This window comes from Girardinichthys multiradiatus, chromosome 20 (genome assembly GCF_021462225.1).
Source record: "Girardinichthys multiradiatus isolate DD_20200921_A chromosome 20, DD_fGirMul_XY1, whole genome shotgun sequence".
Lineage (NCBI taxonomy): Eukaryota > Metazoa > Chordata > Actinopteri > Cyprinodontiformes > Goodeidae > Girardinichthys > Girardinichthys multiradiatus.
Window position 1 is genome coordinate 25,871,463 of NC_061812.1, and position 6,263 is coordinate 25,877,725.

Consider the following 6,263-nt stretch of genomic DNA (forward strand, 5'->3'; position numbering starts at 1 on the left):
CCTGACTCCAGGCCAGACACACCACAGCCTGACTCCAGGCCAGACACACCACAGCCTGACTCCAGGTCAGACACACCACAGCCTGACTCCAGGCCAGACACACCACAGCCTGACTCCAGGCCAGACACACCACAGCCTGACTCCAGGCCAGACACACCACAGCCTGACTCCAGGCCAGACACACCACAGCCTGACTCCAGGCCAGACACACCACAGCCTGACTCCAGGCCAGACACACCACAGCCTGACTCCAGGCCAGACACACCACAGCCTGACTCCAGGCCAGACACACCACAGCCTGACTCCAGGCCAGACACACCACAGCCTGACTCCAGGCCAGACACATCACAGCCTGACTCCAGGCCAGACACATCACAGCCTGACTCCAGGCCAGACACATCACAGCCTGACTCCAGGCCAGACACATCACAGCCTGACTCCAGGCCAGACACATCACAGCCTGACTCCAGGCCAGACACATCACAGCCTGACTCCAGGCCAGACACACGTTGCAGAGGAAGTCGTAAAAGGGACGCCCCGGCTCAAGTCATCGGGGGCCCCGGCAACGCCTCAGCTCCTGTTCCTAGGCTGCAGGGGTTCAGTGAGGAACTGGTCCTTGTTCTGGCTTCTGATCCCTGCGACGAGGGGTTTGAGGAGGAAGCGCCGCTGGACCCTGTTCCTGAGGGATTTAAGGAAAGTTTTGTCCTCGTTCTGGCCTTTGAACCCAGAGATGAGGGTTCGCCAGGCTCTGCTTCAGCCTCTGCTCACGCCACTGAGGGTCTCGGCGACGCCTCTGCTCACGCCTCTGAGGGTTCGCCAGGCTCTGCCTCAGCCTCAGCTCATGCCACTGAGGGTCCGGCTGACGCCTCAGCTTCTGCCTCTGAGGGTGCGCCAGGCTCCACGCCTCTGGAGTTCCACAGAGTGTCTGGGAGGTCCTCTACTCTGCTCAATCGGCCTCCACGTCTTTGGTGCAGGCCTGGTCGCCCGCCGGAACTTTGTGCCTGCTCGGGACGACCTCCTGGTCGCCCGCCAGAACTCTGTTTTTCACCCTAACTAACTGCTAGTGCTGTTGAATTGAGGAAGTCCAAGCTGGAATGTGTGTGTGTGCACTGAGCGAGATGATCATTTGGGTTAAAATAACTGTCGAGTCCTAGGGATAAGTGTCTGTGTGGCGGATTATAGAATAAATGTGAATATTAAGTGTTTTTGCTGATGTTAAACGGGAGTGGCTGTGAGGAGCTCTGATCGTGTGTGTGTGTGTGTGTAACGAGAGGGACTGACTGAGAAAGACGCTGAGTGTATGTGTGTCTGGGTAAAGCCAGCGGAGAGCAGGTTTACCATTGCGGGTGAACTGTGCTGTTAAGACAATACAGTGATAAGCGGATTTTGTGCGCATATTGTGAAGAATTGATTGAACATTTAATTCACAGGATTTTGCACAACATGACGGAGGAATTTGAGACCGGGAATTAATTAATGTCTCTGAAAGGGGGGCTGCAGCCAGAGTGTGGGTAGATTTAGAAACACAATTAACTAACTTACAAGCACTGGTTCTCCAAACGAGAAGTAAGGAGGAAGGTGAAAAAATTAAAAATAAGATCGAAATGAAGGTAAGACAAACATTGAAGGCGGAAGGAATTAATTTGACGGACGGGTGCGATTTAGGTGATTGGTTTAGAAAGAAACTCAACACAGCGAAGAAAAACACACAGGACGCACAAAGTTAGTTGAACACTGTTTGGTCCAAAGGTAAGCACAAGACCAACATAAATAAAGTTGAAAAAGAAGAAAGATTCTGGGCAGACATCCTTTTGATTTACCAAGGAGGAATTCACACAATGCAGCGGAAAAAACCCAGAGGGGGAGACAAGAAGGAGGTGTCAAAATCAGCTCAGGGGAAGTGTCCAGACACACCTCCCGCATATAGACCCTCCTCCTCATGCAGCTCCCTCATTGAAGCACCCACACCGCCCCCTGGTGGATTGTACCCCATATTGGAAGTACAGAATGGAACACTTGTAGTGCATGGATTAGACATTCCAGCTGAAGCAGATGGATCTCTTAGCGGATGTTCCAGCTCATCTATGTCAGTAGCTGCAGGTTCCGTCTTTGATGCAGAAAAAAGAGCTTTTCAGGACAGAGAGGTAAGAGAAAGACGAAAACAGCAACAACGATACATGAGTAAAACAAACCCCTTTTACTCTACTCCACAGCCATCTTCCCACCCGGCCTCTCTACCTTCAGAGGCTGCATGTTTTGGACACTCGGGTGAAGAGAGGGGCTGAGCTGTCCACTGATCACCACCTGGTGGTGAGTTGGATCCGCTGGAGGAGGAGAAAGCCAGAAAGACTTGGCAGGCCCAAGCGCATAGTGAGGGTCTGCTGGGAACGCCTGGCGGAGCCCTCGGCCAGGGATGTATTCATCTCCCACCTCCGGGAGAGCTTTGACCAGATCCCGGGGGATGTTGGAGACATAGAGTCCGAGTGGACCATGTTCTCCGCATCTATTGTCGATGCTGCTGCCCGTAGCTGCGGCCGTAAGGTCTGCGATGCCTGTCGCGGCAGCAATTCCAGAACCCGGTGGTGGACACCGGCAGTAAGGGATGCTGTCAAGCTGAAGAAGGAGTCCTATCGGCTGTGGTTGGCTTGTGGGACTCCTGAGGCGGCTGACGGGTACCGTGAGGCCAAGCGTGCTGCGGCCCGGGCTGTGGCAGAGGCAAAAACTCGGGCCTGGGAGGAGTTCGGTGAGGCCATGGAGAAGGACTACCGGTTGGCCTCGAAGCAATTCTGGCAAACCGTCCGGCGCCTCAGGAGGGGGAAGCAGTGCTTCGCCAACACTGTTTATAGTGGGGGTGGGAGGCTGCTGACCTCGACTGAGGACATTATCGGGCGGTGGAAGGAGTACTTCGAGGATCTCCTCAATCCTGCCATCATGCATTCCGTGGTGGAAACAGAAGCTGGGGACTCGGGGTTGGACTCTTTCATCACCCAGGCTGAAGTCACCGAGGTGGTTAAAATGCTCCGCGGTGGCAAGGCTTCGGGGGTGGATGAGATCTGCCCTGAGTACCTCAATTCTCTGGATGTTGTTGGGCTGTCATGGTTGACACGCCTCTTCAACATTGCGTGACGGTTGGGGACAGTGCCTCTGGACTGGCAGACTGGGGTGGTGGTCCCCCTTCATAAGAAGGGTGACCGGAGGGTGTGCTCCAACTACAGGGGGATCACACTCCTCAGCCTCCCTGGTAAGGCCTACGCCAGGGTATTGGAGAGGAGAGTCCAGCCGATAGTCGAACCTCGGCTTCAGGAGGAGCAGTGTGGTTTTCGTCCCGGCCGTGGAACACTGGACCAGCTCTATACCCTCTACAGGGTGCTCGACGGTTTGTTGTGGAATTTTCTTATCAAAGTGGGTAGAAGTTGACTCACAACAAGAGAAAATCCGGACTTTGTCTTATAAGTTTTATTCAAAGGCATTCAGCGTTTGAAGACCCTGACACTGAGGTTAGTCAGTGAAACAGAGCCCCGATCAACATTTACACACAGTATTTATACCAGAACATGACTGTGTTATCTCAACTTCCAAGAGTCTGTGCTTTATGACCCAAACCCTTCTTGAGTTCAAAGGTGACAAGGTTATCTAGGAACAGACCTAACTGCCCTTCCTGACATCATCCTAGGTCAGAGGTGAGGGGTAGATGGAAAATCACCTGTGGGTGATAAAACACAGACTCAAATGTGAGAGGTGAAGGGAATGTCAGAGCACTTTAAAAGAATTTTCCATTACACTCCTTTCTTCTGATTACAAGATAATCACAAAACTAAAAGAAAATTCTACAAAAGCATCACCCAAAGCTTATAATCCAAGGAAATAAGGTGTGCTTTCCTCCTGAGCAATACAAATATCTGGATCTTTAATTGGATTTCTATTACCCCGAAATCTATAAAGAGTTCCTGTAGACGCACACGTTAAATTAGTCTCACTAGAAAATTTACTAACATTTCTGCTTGTCCGTACAGCATAATTCCTCACCCAAGGAAAAATGACCTCCACCAACCGGTTATCTGGAAAGAAAGTAGCTAGAGTATAAGCAGTATCAATAGGAACTGGTACCAAAAATGGTTGATCATTAATAGCATGTGGAATCAAACAACAAACATAGCAACTATCATTTCTTATCTTCCTCACGGTTTGATGCATCAGTTGCCACCAGACATTATCAGTATGATCATAGTAGTCAGAAAAGTGATGGATCTCTCTTCAAATCAGCTGATGAGTATTATTAACACAATTCCTCAAATTAGCCTTACATTGTCTTTGCTGTACCTTTTCCCAAATGAACACAAGAGTTATAAAAATACTTGAAATACCAATCATTAGCATCAGAACAGACAATCTTCCATTTAACTGCATCGTGACCTTGAAGTGGAATGTCCTTTCTTCTGGTACTGAAAGCAAACAGTTTTTTCTCAAAGAAAACAAATTATAAACAACTTTAAAAAAAATAATAATAAAAAAATCCTGCTGCCTCTCCTGAGTGGCTTCTGCGCTTCAAGCTGCCCTGTTACCAGTCTGGTACAGGTGGGCGGTCGTAGGAAGCTCCTCTAGAAATATGTTTAGAAACAGGAACTCTAACCTGCTTGAAGTTAGGCTTCCATAGTCCAACTTATGATTTTTAACTTTCAGGCAATGCGATGGCCTTAAGTAGATTCTGAAATAACGTTGCACTGCCCAAGGGATTATTGTGCCCTTGTAAGAACAGTGTTCTTCAACCACCTGTTCAATCACTCGCCAGTGATCAGCTTACAGTTCTTTGTCTTGTGGTGGTCCGCTGTCCTCACACCTTTCAGGCCGTGGATGATCCAGTTGGAAGATGACTTGTGTCCTGGAAGCCAGATGAAGCTGGAGGAGCTGGAGCTTTCCTGCAGCTTTCCTGCAGCTTTCCTGGGTGTCTAGTAGGATCTGATATGGGCCATTCCAGCGCCTGGACTTCCTGTGTTTTCTCCTAAATTCTCTGACCAGAATCCAGTCGCCAGGAATAAAGGACTGGAGGGTGGAAGTGGTTGTTTCTGGTAATGCAGCCTTCACCGTCTGTGAAACTTGAGAAAACACAGTGGACAGGCTTTGACAGTAAAACAACATCCTATCTTCACACAAAGATGTGGAAGAAAATTATCTTGGCAATATTCCCATGTCCAAATTAGGAGACCTGCCACACAGCACTTCAAAAGGACTGAGATTTGCCTGTGTCCTTTGTCTCAATCTCATATAAGTGAGAACAATAGGCAGGGCCTTCACAACACTTGGCTAACTTTCAATTCAAAGTCCCATTCTCAAACCTAAGTGCTTAACTACATGAACTTCATCAAAACATCCAACAAAATCAAAAGAATTGATCTTCTGACTTCACCTGATATACTAGCAATGACCATCAGCTAAATATTCTGAATATCAAAAATGTGACATGATGTTTGAGGAAGGTCTGATTACAGGTCAATATTTCATAGTTTCAGAAAACCCAAAAAGAATTTCAAAAATGGTCTAATCTGTGGAGATATAAAATTTCACAAAAAATCAACACCATAATTTCAGAGAGGTTTTCATAATGTGGTCTTAGGGAGCTATGCACCATTTATATAAACAAAGTACAACGTCTCTCTCGCATTGTCACTAAGTCCTCACTGGAGGTTTGAGCTACCCTTTTTCCCATGAGTGCTACAACTTTTGGAACCCCATGTTACTTTATTCTGACATTCCCCTCTTCTGGCGCAGGGTCCAACCCATGCGACAATCCAGCAAAAAGTTTGTACAAAAATGTTCTAGTAACCAAGATCACATAACCTAGAACCAAAGAAATGAATTCTGACATAACTATGTGTCACTATGAATTTAAGAAAAGCAACATAAAGAACATCCAGATGTTTTTTTTAACTGCAATTCAGTTCCATCAACAACTAAACACAAACTTTAGTTATTCACGTCATCAATGTCTCACTTAGAAATTAGTCACACATCATCCTAATTTGTCTTGTACAAAGATGAGTATTAGATTAATGGACATCCAATGTAATTTGGATGAATAAACCCTACAAATTGAATCAAATAAATAATTCCCACCAAGTATAAAGGCATGACTCTGATTCTTTATCAAAAATATATTCCTTACTTTTGCATATCTTGAACTGTCAACTAGTTTAATGGCACCAGGGAAACTTTCAATCTAATAAATCACCAATGATTCTGCATGCAAAACTAATTCTTCAAACTAG